Source organism: Armigeres subalbatus, chromosome 3, assembly GCF_024139115.2.
Source record: "Armigeres subalbatus isolate Guangzhou_Male chromosome 3, GZ_Asu_2, whole genome shotgun sequence".
Lineage (NCBI taxonomy): Eukaryota > Metazoa > Arthropoda > Insecta > Diptera > Culicidae > Armigeres > Armigeres subalbatus.
Genome location: NC_085141.1, coordinates 241,454,291 through 241,472,331, shown reverse-complemented (window position 1 = coordinate 241,472,331; position 18,041 = coordinate 241,454,291). Strand labels below are relative to the sequence as shown.

Genomic DNA, 18,041 nt, shown 5'->3' with positions numbered 1-18,041 from the left:
CCACCCAGAAAATCACATTAGAAATGTATAAAATGACACTTCAGGGAGAAAGATTCCATTATTCACATTAATTGCGAGTTTTGCATTCATTTGAATAGGTAATTCTTTAGTGCATTTTACTTGGAGCTACCGAATAGAATAATCTTAAACTCAAAACAGTGAGTCTCACATTTTTAAAGAATACACACATACAGACATTATCTCAAATCGTTTAGACAAATCAATTGTAAAATAGCATACTAATATATGGGAAAGGCAAAAATACAGATTTTTTTTTTGCTTTGGCCAAATAAAGTTCCAGCTGAAACTTGAACTATGTTCATCCTAATTACATTCCTTATCCACTGCATTAGGCGAAGGCCGTTTAATGAACGCCGGAAAACATTTTCTCCGATTCAAGCCTATCCAAATGTTAAGTAACAATCGAAACGATTTGGTGCTTCCAATCGTTCCACCACCGTTCTAAGAACGTGCTTCGAGCTATCACCTGAACGGCATCGGCACCATAAACCACGCGAAAGCACACCATATGCAGTCAGCGAGAGAGAGACCCGGCGACAGCCAACGCTGGACAATGCTCTGTGCACTCTACTGCCGCGGCGGTGATGCCTAAATCAACATCCAGCCGGGGTCTCTAAGCGAGCAGGCAGCTATGACGCGATTTGCTTTGCTGGCTGGGAAACCGCGCTGCTCGATCGGCTTACGCGTACTTTTGGCGTACTTCAGTCGCAAACGCGATTTGATAGCAAACGGACGCAGTACCGAGACCGGCGCGGACGTTCAGCGTGTTTACGCGAACGCGTGTGTCTTTTTTCATTGGTTTTCGTTCGACAAGTGGTAAGAAGGTGGCGCTCAGCTGTCGCCGCCTGTCCTAGAGAAGTAGATCAAGAGCGGTCTCGAACGGGCATTGGGCAGGCGGGCGGCAGGTGGGCTGACAAATAGTGCGTGCCCTGTGGTCATGGGTTGGAAGTGAAAAGTGATTTCGGTCCTTAGGCCAGAATGATGGAGAAAAACTAGCAGTGCGTGTCATGAGCGGAAGAAATTAATACGACTAATGTAAACGATACGTGTGATAGAAACATTAACATCAAGTTGATAGGAGCTCCCCAACGCCGGAGACCTTCCATTTCTAGAAGAAAAAAAAACACTGATAAACGCTCAATCAATATGTTGTATAAATAAGGCCATTTAAAAGCTCATTGCCACATGCCAAAAAATGATTGAAAAAAATCGAAATGGTTTCACTTCACCTTACTTTGGAAGATTTGAATCAAGAATATTCAAATCGATCAAAGTCGTGCTGATTATATGGTTCATCATCTTCACATTATAACTCACATTTGAGTCTGCGTCCATGATCTGATAACATGCATATTCCGGTACGCCAACAGCTGTCTAGATCCGGACAGTAAGATGTTTCCTATGAGTGATCAATATTTTTAATATCTGCATGATTGGCTTAATTCAATTATATTACCTCATTGGCTAAAAAATATCAACGAAATAAGTAGAACAAAAAAAAAGAATTAATGAGAATTTGTTGTTAGCAATTTGTCTGAGATATCAATAATGTCTTTTAATACGATCTATCATGCACATTATTTCTTGACTCAAGTAGAGGAAATCCACAAATATTATAGAATTTTTTGTTTTTTTTTATTTATTCATTTATTGGTTTGATATTTCCGAAGGATGATTATTCGATGCTCAGCTTTGGACATGATAACGTAGAGGTAAATAGATTTATCCAAAAGACGATCAGTTCGAAGTCAGTATAACTAGAGGTGTGTGTCGGTTCAGTAATAATCGTCGGTGGCGACGTTTGTCGTGATTTTGCTCGTCGGTAGCGTTTTTGGCGTCACGCCGAGTGTCATTATAGCCACCAGAGGTGGCGGTGTGAATCGACCGGGCAATTTTTCATTTTATTTAATTGCAGGGAACTTTTCAAGATTTTTCCAGGATTTTATGTTCTGTAACTTGTTGAAATAAGTTTTTTTTTCAATTTCGTTTATTTGGTAGGCTCAGGCGTGTATAACACTTTACGGAGCCAGAAATAAGGTTAATGGAATAATATTTACTCAAATCAATAACAATCAAAAACAAAGAATTGAGGCGCTAATGATTTTGTTTCTCATTTTTGTGATTTTATGAACCATTGGCCGATTTAAACCAAATTTGGAACACACATACCCTATCTTGAATAAACGTCTTTAGGGGGTGGGATGAGGGGTAGAATGATCTTTGGGAAAATGGGGAGAAGTGTGGGAGGAGGTGTATTGTTTAATTTTCGCATAACTCAGTGTAACTCCTGAATCCGTTTATCGATTTCAACCAAATTTGGAACAAATATTCTCTGTCCTAAGGAAACGATTTCAATGGTGCTGGCTAGCTCTTTGGAAAAGAAAGAGGGTATGAGGGAGGGGTATTTTTTAGTTCCTGATCAATTCAGTGTAACTCCTGAACCTCTTTACTGATGTCCACCTAATTTGGAACATATTCTCTGGAATACGATATAATCTGTGTGGGATTGTCATAGAGGAAAGGAAGGGAGGACATATTTATGAATTGATTAGGTTTGTATAACACATGGGTCGATTTAAATCAAATTTGGAACACGATTTCTCTATCCAACGGAAACGATTATACAGTGGTTGGGAGGGTCGTATGATATTCGCGAGATTATTAAGGCTGGATATTGTTTACAAACGAACAATTCAGTATAATTTCTAAACCGCTTATAATCGATTTCCACCATAACTGGGACACATATTCTCTATATTTAGAAATAGGCGTTCGTTTGGAATAAGGCGACGTTGGAATTAGTCCCTTCCATAAGTATAGGCGTTGGCCCGGAATAAGTCAATGATGGATGTGATTTCTTCTCTTAATGTAGGCGCTTTCCCGGAATAAGGCAATGGGGTGACGTTTGATCCATTCTTTAAAACAGGCATTTTGCTGGAATAAGGCATCGGTGGATGCGATTCCTTCTTCAGAAATGGGCGTTTGCTTGGAATAAGGCGATGGTGGGTTTGATCCCTTCCTGAAAAATCAGTCAATGTTTTCAAAAGTGAAGTCAGCCTGCCCCGATTTTTTTGTTTTGCTTTTGCCAACACTGAAAAAGCGTGTGAAGTTTAAGTCAATTCACAAAGCTTTGATAGTTGCAATCAGTTAAATAGGGTTCAAACGCTTATCTGAAAGTTCTATCATTTCACTTTCGAATGGAATCAATTTATCTTCTTCTTTTTCAGTGGCTCTACATTCCAACTGGAATTTGGCCTGCTTTGCAAATTAGTATTCTAATAGCATTTCCTCAGATATTAATTGAAATTGAAAGCTTTTTTATGCCCGCAATTGCATGAGTAGGGGAGGAGATTCGGTTGTGGGCACCGTTCGGTTATGGGCACCGCTACGTATCTTTTGACAGAAAACAGATACTGTCATTATGACAACCATTATTAGTTTGCTATTGTACCATGATGTTTTGTGCTCAATATCAAACCGGATGGGGATCTCTACCTTTAACTAGGAACAAATCAATTTTTTTGACGGAAAAAACAACACGAAAGTTTTTTTTTGGCCTTTTTCAAAGTGTCCAAAGGCTCCAATGCATATTTATACAGTAAATCTAATCTATTTTAAGGCTTAATAACGATTGCCATTAAAATTTTAGCGCGAATTTTTTTTCTTCATTTTCCAAAAAGGCTGCAAAATTCGGTTGTAGGCACCTTCATTCACATTCAAATCATTCAATATCGTTTTAGTTGTCCCCTAACTTATTTCAAATGATGTTTCTATTCAGTTGTTATAATTATTTAGACATAATTGATTGAAATAATGAGTTTAATTCATATTTTTGTTCTTTGGGTATGTGTAATTATTATATCCACACTTTTTGGAACAAATCGTTGACTGATTAGCTTGCAACAAGTTGCATTCGACGGGGAATCCTATCCCATTACTTCCTATTGAAAATTGATCAAATCAGACTATGGGATCAAAATTTATGGCAAAAATATTAATTTTTGTAATGAACGAGAAAGGCGCTATTACCACTAGGGTAATTAATCTAGATTTTTTTGACTGTGAAGTATATCAATAAAACGTAAATCAATGAAAAATTGAAACTCATTTACCTAAAGTGCTATTTTAGACTTTTCCGATGGAGGCATCATCACTGCTAGGTGGATTGATCTGATTTTTTTAGTAACTCCAGGCTATTAGAATAAATGAATTATTCCTTTTCTTGAAATCTGATTGGTTTCTATTCATGCTTCTTTATTTTTAGCTGAGCTTTCAATGGTGCCCACAACCGAACCACAAAATTGAAATGTCCAAAAATATCAAATTTGCAAAATTGTCAATATGTTTATTCAAACAGATGAAATCAAACTATTTTTTTCGCTAGTAGTAAGTTTATTAGTCTAGCTTTCTAAAGTTAAAGATCAAAGACAAAATGGTGCCCACAACCGAACCTCTTCCCCTGTGTATCTTGTGTGGCAAGTACAAGGATACACTATGCCCAGGGTATCGAGAACGTTTCCCACCCGAAAACAACCTAGACCGGACCGACAATCGAACTCGCCATCTCCGGATTGGGAATTCTACGCCTTTGCTCGCAAGGCTACTGAAGACCCCAATCAATTTATAAAGAGCTTTAATGTAAACAATGTATCTACACGCTAAGCCTGACTTACTCATAGTTTCGCCGAATCAAACTAATTTACTTCAAGGATTTACGCTATACTTTCGGAGCCATTTCCATTTTTTTTTTATTTGACTGGCAGCAAGTTCTTGTATCTATCTGAGTGTTATTTGCAGCGAGCAGATCCATATATAAAGTGTAATTATCAATTTCATGAAACAGTGTCTTTTCTCATTTATTGGGTTGTCCAATTTTTAATGAATCGGATTCGACGAAAGCTTAATTTGTTCAGTCGAAGTAGTATAAGTGTTATTAATATGATTATTAGAACTGTATGACTTTGTCTAACAGAACATTGCTCACATGTCATAAGACGTCTTATGACAGGTGAAGACAGGTGACAGGAAAAGAACATTGATGTGAAACAGGCGTGGTAGTTAAAATTACATTCAAACAACATCATATTGGAAGAACTTCCATTCCACAAAAATGTTAGTTAAATTAATCAAAACAAACATTTTATAATACTGCATACGACTGAGCATGGGCGTAGCCAGGATTTTAAACAGAGAGAGATTTTTTTTAATTTCTTTTATATCATAGTTTCGGGAAACTTTACAATAAATATTTCATACTCTGAATAAACTTTAAAACATTCGAATATTAGTGCACTATTTCAATTTAAGTTAGAAAAACTTTCAAATTATTCGGCGACCAGCAGTGACTTACCAAAATAGAACACAAGTTACTCTCCGGCAATCCCAACCTCGGCTAGCTACTGCGTTATCAAGGAATTTCCACGACACAAAAAAACATAACAACCGGAAACTTACATTTTGTTTGAGTATTTATTCGACACTCATCGTGGTGTGCAAGATTTGATAGCAGACTGCTTTGTAATAAAAATAGAAATTCAAGTGGAGAATTCAATTAACCTTCGAGCATTCTAAGAAGAAATCTGTGACTCCAAAGATAGTTTTAAATATTGTAAGTAGTTTGGTATTCTCACATTTGACGGTTCGTGAATTTTCCAGGTTTTTGATAATACTTTGAATTTCCTTCTTTCTTCTTCTATCTGTTTATGCATTCATCTTTTCCTTCGATTTTTCTTCTTCATTTTTTGTTTATTGCTTCCTGTTTCTTCCCCTTCTTCTTTACTTCTTCATTTTCCATTTCCCTTCTTTCTTCCTCCTTTTTGCTTTCTTCTTTTTTCCCTCCTCCCTTCTTCCTTCTTTTATTCTAGTTACCTTCTTATTTCTTCCTTCTGCATTCCTCCTCCTTTTTTTCTTTCTTCTTTCTTCGTTTTTTCTTCACCCATCTTCATACTTTCTTCAACTTTTTTTCACTTTTCTTCCTCCTACATTCTATCTTCTTTTTTGTTACATCTCCCTTCTTCCTCCTTTTTTCTTCCATTTTCTCTTTTATGTGTGGCCTTATTTTTCCTGCTTTCTTCTTTCTTCTCCCTTCTTTTTTCTTCCTTCTCTCTTATTCCTTCTGCTATTTCTTCCTTCATCTTTCGTTTTTTCTTTTCCTATTCCTCCTTATATCCTCTTCTTTTTGTCTTCCTAATGCCTTCTTTTTTCTTTTTTTTTTCTTTTTTCTCCTTTCTCTTTCCTTTTTTCTTTTTGATTCTACGTTTTCCTCCTGCATTCTTCGTTCTTCCTTGTCTCTTCTTCATCTTCCTTTTTCTTTATTTTTTTTCTTTCTCCATTTTTCTCTTTTTTTCTCCCTGCCTTCTTTTATGCTTCTACGTTCTTTTTTCTTCCTTTCTCCTTCTTCCGCCTTCCTTTTTCTCCTTCCTTCTTGCTCCTTCCTTCTTCTTTCTTTTTTCTTCCTTCTTGCTCTTCCTTCTTCCTTCTCCGTTCTCTTTTCTTCCTTCTTTCTTTTTCTAACATCTTCTTTCTTCCTCCTTTTTCTTTAAATTTTCTTTTTCTATGTTCGATCTCATTTTTTCCTTATTTTTTCTCCCTTCTTCCTTCGTATTTCTTTGATCTTCCTTCTTACGTCTTCCATCTTCCTTCTTTGTTCTTCCTTATTCTTTTTTTTCTTTCTTCCTCCTTCCTTCCTTTTTTCTTCCATTTTCTCTTTCTATATGCGCCATCATTTTTTCCTGCTTTCTTCTTTCTTCTTCCCTCTTTTTTCTTTCTTCTCTCTTATTCCTTCTGTTTTTTCCTTCTACCTTATTCTTACTTCCTTCATCCTTCTTTTTTCCCTTTCCTATTCCTCCTTCTATCCTCTTCCTTTTGTCTTCCTGATGCCTTCTTTTTTCTTTCTTTTTAATTTTTCTCCTTTCTCTTTTCCTTTTCCTTCATTCTACCGTTTTCCTCCTGCATTCTTCGTTCTTCCTTGTCTCTTCTTCATCTTCCTTTTTCTTTATTTTTTTTCTTCCTTCATTTTTCTCTTTTTTTCTTCCTGCCTTCTTTTATGCTTCTACCTTATTTTTTCTTCCTTTCTCCTTCTTACGCCTTCCTTTTTCTCTTTCCTACGTGCCCCTTCCTCTTCATTATTTTCTCTTCCTTTTTGCTCTTCCTTCTTCCGTCTCCGTTCTCTTTTCTTCCTTCTTTCTTCTTCCATCTTCTTTCTTCCTCCTTTTTCTTGTCATTTTCTTTTTCTATGTTTGTTCTCATTTTTTCCTTATTTTTTCTCCCTTCTTCCTTCCTTCCTTCCTTCCTATTTCTTTGTTCTTCCTTCTTACGTCTTCCCTCTTCCTTCTTCCTCTTCCTTCTTTGTTCTTCCTTATTCTTTTTTTTCCTTCTTCCTTCTTTCTTTTTCCTTCTCTCTTATTCCTTCTGCTTTTTTTCCTTCTCCCTTCTTCTTACTTCTTGCATCCTTCATTCCTTTCCTTTCCTATTCCTCATTCCATCTCCTTCTTTTGTCTTCCTGCTACCTTCTTTTTTCTTCCTTTTTAATTTTTCCTCCTTTCTCCTTTCTTTTCCGTTTTCACATCTTTATTCTACCGTATTCCTTTTGCATTCTTCATCTTCCTTTTTCTTTCTTCTTTCGCCTTTTTTTTTCCTTCTGCTATTTTTTCCCTTCTACTCCCTTTTTCATCCTTCCAAAGCGGGCTTTGTAGTCATATGGATACTGCTTCTGCCTCATACGCAGGAGGTTGTTGGTTCAACCCCAGGTCCGTTCCATTTTCATACTTTGTATCTTTCCCTATATTTCTCATGTTCTAGCAATCGCCAGAACTGGAAATGGACTTCCATACCGTTTCCATTATTATTCCTATACCTTCAATTTGAGTATTCTAACAGTAATCTGCTAGAATTGGAAATGAACTATAGAGCTCGTTTCCTACATCCAATTAGAAATTCCATCAGTTGCTTTCTCCTATCTATCACATTGGCAGCTCGTTAACCAAGACGGACCTATGCCTCTCGAACCTAACCCAAAAATTCCAACAAATTCCGCATGAACTCGTGGCAAGTGCAGAGGTATATTCGGCTTGCAGTGGGCGAATGATTGCATCATCATTTCCTCCCCTTCCCTACATTGACTTGCATTCTGACGTGGCAGGCGCCAGTATGACCTAACAAATGAGATCACCAGTACTTGTACATTGAAGATGTATGCTAGTCCCAAGCAATAATTATGTTGGTTTCCCTGTGCAAGAACAGCTGATCTGGTCATAATGGAGTAGCAACTACGAGCAGTCAATCAAGCTCAAGCTCAAGCTCTACCCCCTTTTCTTCCTTCCTCCGTTTTCTGCCTCCCTTTTTCCTTCTTGCTTCTTCCTTCTTCATTCTTTTTCTTCCTTCTTGTTTCTTTCTTTCCTTTCACTCTTATTCCTTCTCCCTTCTTCCATCTTCCTTCTTCCTGCTCCCTTGTTCCTTATTCCTTATCCCTTCTTCCTTCTTCCTTCTTATGGTTCCTTTTTCCATCATTCTCATTTGTTTCCTTCCTCTTTAGTTTTTTCCTTCTTCACACTTTTTTTGTTGTTTTTCATTTCCCCCTTTTTCTTTCTGCCTTCTTCTTTCTTGCGTTTTTATGTGTGCTTCTTCTTTCTCCCTTCCTACATCTGTGATACTTTTTACTCTCTTTTTCTTCCTTTTTCATCTTCTATTAATTCCTTCTTCCTTTCCCTGCTTTCTGATCCTTCTTCCAGCTTCCTTTCATTTTTCTTCTTCTTTCTTTCTTCTTTTTTACTTCTTCGTACTTTTTTTCTACTTTCTTCTCCTTCTCCTTTCTTCCTTCTTCTTTATTCTTTTTTCCTTCTTGCTTCTTCATATGTTCTACTTTCTTCTCCTTTCTTTGTTACTTCTTGCTTCTCCCATTTTTTCACTTCCCTTTTCATCTTATATGTTTCTTCTTCCTCATTATTACCTAATTCTTGCTTCGTTCTTTTTACTTCTCACTTCCTCACTTGTCATTTCGCACTTTACGTAACCAGAGAATACATGATTTTATTACAATCGTCATAATCTAATGCCCATGCACAGATTGCATTGATTTAATTTCGCATGTCATTGCAGTGGGTCTCCGGTCACGAGAAAAAAGAACTAGGTATGTGTTTTTGTTTACACAGAATCTATTTTCACTCTTCCATCGAGGAATGATTCTCTTTATATGTACTTCACCAACCTTAACTTGATTACAAGAAAATTGGTCGAAGACGAGAATTGAGCCTAGGCCCTCCACCAAGCTTAGCGTTTTTTGACTGACGTGCTAGCCATCTGAACTTCCAGATGAGGAAGTAATGGGTAATACAGTAATATCCAGATTTAATCTCCCCCTGGTGAATTAATAAAATAATTAATGAGCATGAGCATGAGCATTATGACCGCACAATTCGTAGTTACTACTCCGTGATTGACTGAACTTGCGAAATTGTACAGAGAAAATGTACAGGCTTGGGATTAGCTACCCATTCTCAATGTACACGTTTCGGGAGCTCAAATATTTAAAGTCAATAACGGCACCGGTCACGTCCTTACGGTCATATAGGAAGGGAAGGATGTTAGTCCGAATCTCGTTGCTACTAGAGACCGAGCATACCTCTGCATCTCCACGATTGTCTTGGGATAGGATATCGTTTTAGTTACAAAGGATAATTTATCTGAATTCATTTCGGTAAGCAATACGATCTTTGGGATAACACTGATACGCTGTCTCGCGACGCGTAAAACGCCCAGTGGCATATGAAAATTGAGGAGAATCGCGGTTCGGACGACCGAATGGAAGCGCAGCACTCAATACTCACTTGCTCGATGGCTACTGCAAACTATTGAAGATCGCGCTTGTTTCGACTGGAGCAAAACACTAGTGGGCATGAACCAAACAGATAATTTACCATTTTCGCGACGACTAAAATACGCACTTTACTTACTTGCTTGATGGCTACTGCAAACTAATAAATATCGCGCTTATAATAAAGCACAATACATGCGGATGAGCCACCGAACACAAGGCAGCCCTCAATCCGTTGCTATACTCCCACAGCTCTAATGAAAAATTGAACACCTCTAGATACAATATTTTGTAATGTCCAGAAACTAGAAGAGATGGTTAAGATGTTGGTGAAAAAACTGAGAAAATCGAGAAAATTATTTAGCTCTTCTTTAGTGGAATGTTTTCACTGTCATAAGACGAGTTTAGCACAACTCCACGAGGTGGTGGAATTCAATGGAATTGTGCTAAACTTGTTTAATAAATTTTTAAATTCATTTCACAAATATGAATCAGATTATTCCTTGGAAAGGTGCGTGAAAGGTGCGTGAAAGGTATTCGTTATTCGTTGTCGAAAAGGCTTACAGAATCCTTGACAGGTACTCAGAAGTCATTCATAATGAACCACAGGCGGTGAAAGTTGGTTTATGAGAATTATTGTTACATATATACGAAAATAAGACCTTTTTTTTGGTTTTCAAAATCGGATCAAAAACATGATAAAATCAGGACGCAATAAATTCTACAAAATCGGGGATAGACAAAATCGGAGAGTGGCAAAATCTGGTCAACGCTGTAAAGCTAACACTATGGACCGTTCCGATAATTATAAATATACTTAGTTTATTAAATAATTCCACTTTTCTTCAAGTAATCTACTGTTTTATGGTTACATATGTTTTATTTACTTTTTATATAACATCGAGTATTCGATAATGTTTCGAATGTTTGTCATGTTGTATGATTTTTTCCTCCCCAGTGTTTTGAGAATTTTGTACATGTTTTTACTTAAATTAAAATGTTTCATACATTTTTCTACCTAATCCATTCGATCTGTTTTTAGCACTCATTCAACAAGCATTATGGATTTTAAAAATTAAATAAATGCAATCGAACGGGGATCAGAACAATTTCAAATTAATAGCTACTAGCCCCAAAAAACATTTAAAATAATTTAGAACATTCGTTTTAATTTATGCAACAAGTTAAATAATTTTAAAGGTTTTTCGGAGTTTTCAGGTCATTCAAATTATTTTTCAGATAAGGTTGAAATCGATAATGCGAAAAAACAGACATTTTTATGCGTCTGTATTGAAAATTATATTGATCAAACAGTTATACGCTCTTTTATATGTAGTTTACCTAAAAAACACGTTCCAAAAATAACCCATTTTGTGCAAAAAAAATCATATTTTTAAATTTTAACCAAAAAAAAATCGGAATTAATATATCACTTGAAAGAGTAGGATGTAATCTATTAGAGGAATCGACATTTTCATAAAATATCAAACGCCATTCCAATTGCTGATTGTTTCTTAGTGTATTTATAATTATCGGAACGGTCTATATGCTTAAGAGCTGAGCAGAATGGAAACGTTTGCGTGCGTTTTGACAGTTTTACCATGGGAAAACTGTCAAAACGCACGCAAACGTAATCATTCTGCCCAGCTCTTTATTCACGTCCTTGTCCGCAATCAAGTTAAACGGAATCGGGAAGATTTTGTGAGATTTTGTCTGACGAAAATCTTACGGGTGAGATGAAAGAATCGCAGATCGTTAAATGTAAGTGATAATGAGGGGATTTTGTTCAACTTTCCCATTGCAGCTCGAGAATGAATATTGAAGAAATTCTTTGCAAATGATATAAGTGTATTTATAAGTAAGGCCATTTCGTCCCGTGGGTGCGTTTTACACTATTCCTCCCTACATCGTTGCCTCACACCGGCTACGATCCATATGAACTCGGCAAAAACACCCGTTGCGCAACACATTACACGAAAAGGCCTCGTACTGTTCCTCAATGATGATGGTGATTTTCTCAGGAACTTATTTGCGTCTCAGTGCGTCCCACATATTTTCGTGGTTGAGACGATCGAATGCTTTTTCGATGTCAATGAAAATCAAACAAAGAGATTCTTGGAGCTCGTTGAGTTGCTTCAGAAGTATACTGCGCCGCCAAAGAGTTGCATCGATCTTCTCCTGAATCCGGGCTAGGAGTGCTTTACATTTCACTATGACAATTGACAATTATGTGACATTTATTATCAACTATTCGATTTCTTCAATATCACAAAAGCGATTTTATCGCTTGGCGACAGCGATTCTGTCGCCGTTAGTATGGAAGCGTAAATCAAACATTGCCTGCAGCGACCCAACGATAGAATCGCGGCGACTAGCTGTCGCCGTCGCGGCGATGAAATCGCTTAGGTCTGGGGAAGCCTTAATTTATGAATGGTGTACCTAGCGGTAATGTCGCATTTCTTGTGCATTATAAAACAGGTATTTTGGCCATAGCTTTTGAGCAAAGTCAGTGAGATAGAGTTCCCCGTCGAATGCAACCTATTGTAAGAAAATTGGTAACGGGTAAGTGCCAAAAAAGTTAAATTTCTTGCGCTCAGACGATCATACACATACAACCATCGACTTAATTCGGCATATAACACACAGCCGAGTCAATCGGCATAACACTACAGGGTCTCTGGGCCTTCTATAAACAGTTTGTTTTTGGAGCGAACATAAAGCTTTTCGGTACACTTAGTGTACGAGAAAGGCGAAAGCAGTGTAAGCTATCCGTTCGCATAACTGAGGTCAAACTTTTGCATTACTTTCGTCTAAGTGGAATCTCCATTTATGAGACGAAATGATTCCTATTGAAATGTTTTCATCCGTAAGATCAAATTGTATAATTCACATGGTTTTACTTCTCACGCCGAGCTGTTAGCGTGGGGACACGCACCTGGAAATTTGGGCAGTAAATGTACTTCAATTGCACACGCAAGTGTCATCGGCCCACGCACTTATTCAATTTATGAAATTTGTCCAAATTTTAAGTAATGATATGTCTGGGGCAACCTGAATGTGAAGCAAGGGTTTGTTGAGTGTGCTGTGGCTGATTGGCAGGTACCGTCAGCAGCGCGTAAGAATTTTACGTCATACGTAATTCAAACGGCGCGAACTCAAGATTGGAGTCTCCTCCAATAAACCAGTACTACAACTCCCGTTTGCTTTGGGTCCGACGATGGAGGCTGGCGCGAGACTTTGTTACCGACCCGGTCCGTCTGATACACGTTTGCGGGAAAATAAAAGGAAAAGTAGTACCGAACCGGCTTCGGGAAAAATTACTGCACACAACCTGTCGTGTGGTGTTAGATCGCTAGATGCTCGGCGTTCTCCCGTGTGCCGCCTCTAGTCCAGTGGTAGTTATCTGGTCGGCTAATGTGGCCCAGTAAAAGATATCGAAGAAGCGAGGAGTAGCAAATGCTACCACCCGCCCCCAAGGTGCTTGGCGCACGCCTTAACCAATCATCGGGAGCTGCGATGGTACGCCAAATATAGTGCCAGTGCAGTGCTAAAGCGTCTCTCGTAAACTGGTCGCAGGTATAGTGGTACATGCGCGATTGCTCACTAAAGACATATCGATCGCACGATGCCGGGGATGTAAGCCGAAACCGAACGCGATAAACGGTCTGCGAATTCATTCATCCGATCGGTTTGGTTGTGCTGCCGGACGGTTTAATGGCTTATGCAATAGAATTTTATGGCGAAGTATCGTATAACCTTGATTCGTAGCACTTGCATGCTATCAGAGTACCAAGATGGATGAAATAGTTATTTTACAAATTCTGACGTTTAAGTTTGTGGATCCCAATGATAAGTTCATCATTGTAATCATGCTTAAATTTTTTACTATGTCGCTTTCGACGGGGATGTGGAATACAGTCGTCTTCGAGCTCGTGATGGATCGGCTTCGATTTAACAATAGGGCTGGTGGGTGTAAATTGGACAACCTGCTGCTGTTTATCAATAAGGAAATTGCATTGTTCAATGAGGTGTGTCGAAGCTTATCTTATTGATAATAACCAGATTGTCGTAAAAAAATATGTATTTTTGATAATTCAAAATTTGGTTAAAACAATTCAATTTTGTTTAGGGCGAGATGAAATTCCTATGTGCAAGGGTGCCAATGAAATGTATGGGAAAAATTTGACCATCGAATTTCAACAACGGGTAGTGCTCAAAAGTTTCATCTCCCTAAAAGAAAGTCAACATGCAAAATTTTAGCTGAATCGGACTTTCGGGCTTTTTTGAAACACGAAAATTTCCCAATGCGACACTTCTTTAAGGTGAAACAGATCGGTGCCCTCGTCTTATACTTATCTTAGAGCTTAAGCATTGATCATCAGTGAGCTTCTTATTTCTGTTTTGCATCGTTGCTGCAAGTTCAGATTAAAAATTTCTGAGTGATCGACTGTGTGTATTCGAGTAAATGTTTATTCAGCTGTTTCTATGAGGAAGAAGAGTTTAGTAAGATAAAATTGTTTGTTAGACCCATAAGATGGGGAATTATTCATTATTGCGGTTTTTTAAATATATTTTTACAATAAATACATTAAATCGTGCTAACTGTTGTTGACTTGCCTTAGATAACGCAAAAGTGTACCATCCATCCTGCATAATAATGGAAAGCACCAGGTGCTCTAATTTTAAAATGTTCTTTAACTTTTCCTCCCTCCCCGTAAGCTGAATAACTTCACAATAATCTTCAGGGTGATTTTGCGTTGCGTTGCGTTGCGTTGTAACGGAGTATTTCGTAGATTGCATACTGATAGCTGTCATGTATATTCTTTATCTTTCTTACCCCAACTGCTTATGGATTACTATTTGGGAATTAATAGCAACCCAATTGGAGGTCCAAAATGATAAAGCATGAAAGCTACCATTCCTGGCCACGCCCATCTTCTCCGTTACTAGGGAAGGGAAGGAAATGATGATATGACATCTACTTAAAGAGAGGCCAGCGACTCACCGACGCCCTCATAGATGTCAAGGAGTTGGATGGTTGGAAGGGAATATAGTTTAGAAGTATCATCATAAGCAAATGATATGATAAGATTGAATACACGTTGGGAATGACCATGCTAAGAAATTTATGTCACTCCATTGATGATTTTGCTGGGATGGGGCGAAGCTATTAAACTTGCCCTGGCTAATAAGCCTAGGTTTAAGCGCCATTGATCGCTCTCTGAAACGAGAAAGAAAGTTAAATATTTAAATCCCTTCCCCCTTTTCTAATTGAAATTGTTAGGGAAATATTGATATCTGTATATGTTTTTGTAATGAGCGAGATTCAAACATGTAACTAGATACGATGCTGGGTCATTAGGCCGAAGGCCATTAGGCCGAATGGTCATTAGGCCGAACGGTCATTAGGCCGAATGGCCATTAGGCCGAATGGTCATTAGGCCGAATGGGAACTGGGGAGTGAGAATTGAGTAGTGCGAAGTGAGGAAGAAGTAGAACGGAAGAAGAAAAAAAGAAAAAGGAGAAGGAAGAAAGAAGAAGGAAGAAATGAAGAAGAAGGAAGAAGGAAAAAGAAAGAAGGAAGAAGGAAGAAGGAAGAAGAAAGAAGAAAGAAGGAAGAAGGAAGAAGGAAGAAGGAAGAAGGAAGAAGGAAGAAGTAAGAAGAAAGAAGGAAGAAGGAAGAAAGAAGAAGGAAGAAGGAAGAAGGAAAAAGGGAGATGGAAGAAGGAAGGAGGAAGAAAGCAGAAAGAAGAAAGAAGGTAGAAGGAAGAGGGAAGAAGAAAAACGGAAGAAAGAAGAAGGAAAAAGGAAGTAGAAAGAAGAAAGATGGAAGAAAAAAGAAGGAAAAAGGAAGAAATAAGAGGGAAGAGAAAAGACGGAAAAATGAAGAAGAAAAGTAAAAAGGAAGAAGAAAGAAGGAAAAGGAAGAAGAAAGAAGGAAAAGGAAGAAGAAAGAAGGAAAAGGAAGATGTAAGTAGGAAAAAGGAAGAAGAAAGAAAGGAGAAGGAAGAATAAAGTAGGAAGAATAAAGAAGAAAGAATAAATAAGGAAGAATTAAGAAGGAAGAATAAAGAAGGAAGAATAAAGAAGGAAGAATAAAGAAGGAAGAATAAGGAGGAGGAAGAATAAAGAAGGAAGAATAAAGAAAGAAGAATGAAGAAGGAAGAATAAAGAAGGAAGAATAAAGAAGGAAGAAGGAAGTAGGAAGAAGGAAAAAATAGGACAGGAGAAGGTAGAAGGACCAGGGAAGAAGAAAGAAGGAAGAAAGGAGGAAGAAGAAGGAAAAAGGAATAAGGAAGAAGGAAAATGGAAGAAGAAAGAAGAAAAAGGAAGAAAGAAGAAAAAATGAAGAAAGAATGAAGAAGGAAGAAAGAAGAGGGAAAAAAGAAATACGGAAGAAAGAAGAATGAAGGAAAAAGAAAGAAGAAAGAAAGCAAAAGAAATAAGGAAGAAGGAAGGAAGAAGAAGGCAAAAGAAAGATGGAAAAAGAAAGAAGTAAGAAGGAAGAAGAGAGAAGTAAGAGGGAAGAAGAAAGGAGAAGGGAGAAGAAAGAAGGAAGACGGGAGAAAGAAGGAAGAAGGGAGGAAGAAGAAGGAAGAATGAAAAAAAAAGGAAGAAGGGAAAAGGAAGAAGGAAGAAGAAAAAAGGAAGAAGGAAGAAGAAAGATGGAAGAAGAGAGAAGGAAGAGAGAAGAAGAAAGAAGGAAGGAAAAAGAAGGAAGAAGGAAGACGGGAGAAAGAAGGAAGGAAGAAGAAGGAAAAAAAGAAGAAAAAGGAAGAAGGAGGAACGAAGAATGGAAAAGGAAGATGGGAAAAGGAAGAAGGTAGAAAGAAGAAGGAAGGAAGAAGAATAAAGAAGGAAGAATGAAAAAGGAAGAAGAATGAGGGAAGGAGAAAGTAGGAAGAAGGAAGGAGGAAGAAGCAGAAGAAAGAAGGAAGAAAGAAGAAGGAAGAAGACAGATATACGAAGGAAGATGGAAGAAGGAAGAAAGAACTTTTAACTTTTTGCTTCTTTTTGCCAATTCGGCCTAATGGCCATTCGGCCTAATGACCGTTCGGCCTAATGGACATTCGGCCTAATGACCTTCGGCCAATTGGCCTTCGGCCTAACGGCCTTCGGCCTAATGGCCTGACACCCTAGACACGTAGTGCATCATGAACGTCACATCACCGCGAACATGCGTACTAATGTACAAACTGAGTGGAAGAAAGTAATACTCAAGGCTGACATTTACCGGATTGAGCGCATAATAGATTGGGCTTAGCGAGATAATTGTTCAACTTTATTTTAAACAACATGTAAAGACTACAACTTTCTGAAAACAAAAATGCCCTAAATGTAACACACAATCTTTTATCGTATAGTTTATTGCAAAAAATAAACCAAGACACTTGTTCCCGCAATTCCGTATTAAAATTTTGAAAAGCCATTCAGAACATCGAGTAAGTGAGAATACACTCACAGAAATCTGAAACTTTTCAGTAATTGACCAGACCGGCCTTCCTCTCCCACAAAAAATAAACCCATTTGCAGCAATGAGGGTGTTGAATTATTTTTTAGTAAACACGTTATCTACTGAAAACGTAGCGAACCTTGGTTTGACAGAAAAAAAAGAAGCCTAAACCATTCAATCACTGAGTAACTAAAGTAGAAATTTCGTGTGATTTTTTTTTATACTTTAGTTATGGAACATCAAATAAAAGAAAATAACTGGAACTTGCTCAATAATCAATATGTGGTATCAGGGGCCTCCTTAGCCGTGCGGTAAGACGCGCGGCTACAAAGCAAGACCATGCTGAGGGTGGCTGGGTTCGATTCCCGGTGCCGGTCAAGGAAATTTTCGGATAGGAAATTGTCTCGACTTCCCTGGGCATAAAAGTATCATCGTGTTAGCCTCATGATATACAAATGCTAAAATGGTAACCTGGCTTAGAAACCTCGCAGTTAATAACTGTGGAAGTGCTTAATGAACACTAAGCTGCGAGGCGGCTCCCAACAAACATTGGAAGCTGAAGAAGAGTTTAATTCTTGGCAAATAAGCTTCTTCAGCTAAAAACTAGCTTGTTCAACTTAAATTGTTTGTTGGGCTCTGTCCCAGTGTAGGGATGTAATGCCAATAAGAAGAAGAAGAAGGTATCAGTAATTTCATGGAAACCACGCAAAAAACTAGAATTTGGTAGGAGATACCAATGTATTTATGTAAAGACTA

The 18,041-nt window shown here is 37.9% G+C and overlaps 1 protein-coding gene across 3 annotated transcripts in view; it reads left to right on the top strand.

The window, feature by feature from the left end:
- Positions 1-680: 680 nt before the first annotated feature.
- LOC134221292 (phospholipase B1, membrane-associated-like) overlaps positions 681-18,041 on the top strand; it is a 75,450-nt gene continuing 58,089 nt past the window's right edge. Inside the window, exon 1 of one of the 3 annotated variants that reach the window (XM_062700493.1) lies at positions 681-837. The gene's annotated coding sequence lies outside the window, so the exon portion shown is untranslated. Of the gene's footprint in view, positions 838-1,037; positions 1,057-18,041 lie in introns of those variants that run through there. The other 2 variants (XM_062700495.1, XM_062700496.1) reach the window with 2 other exon arrangements.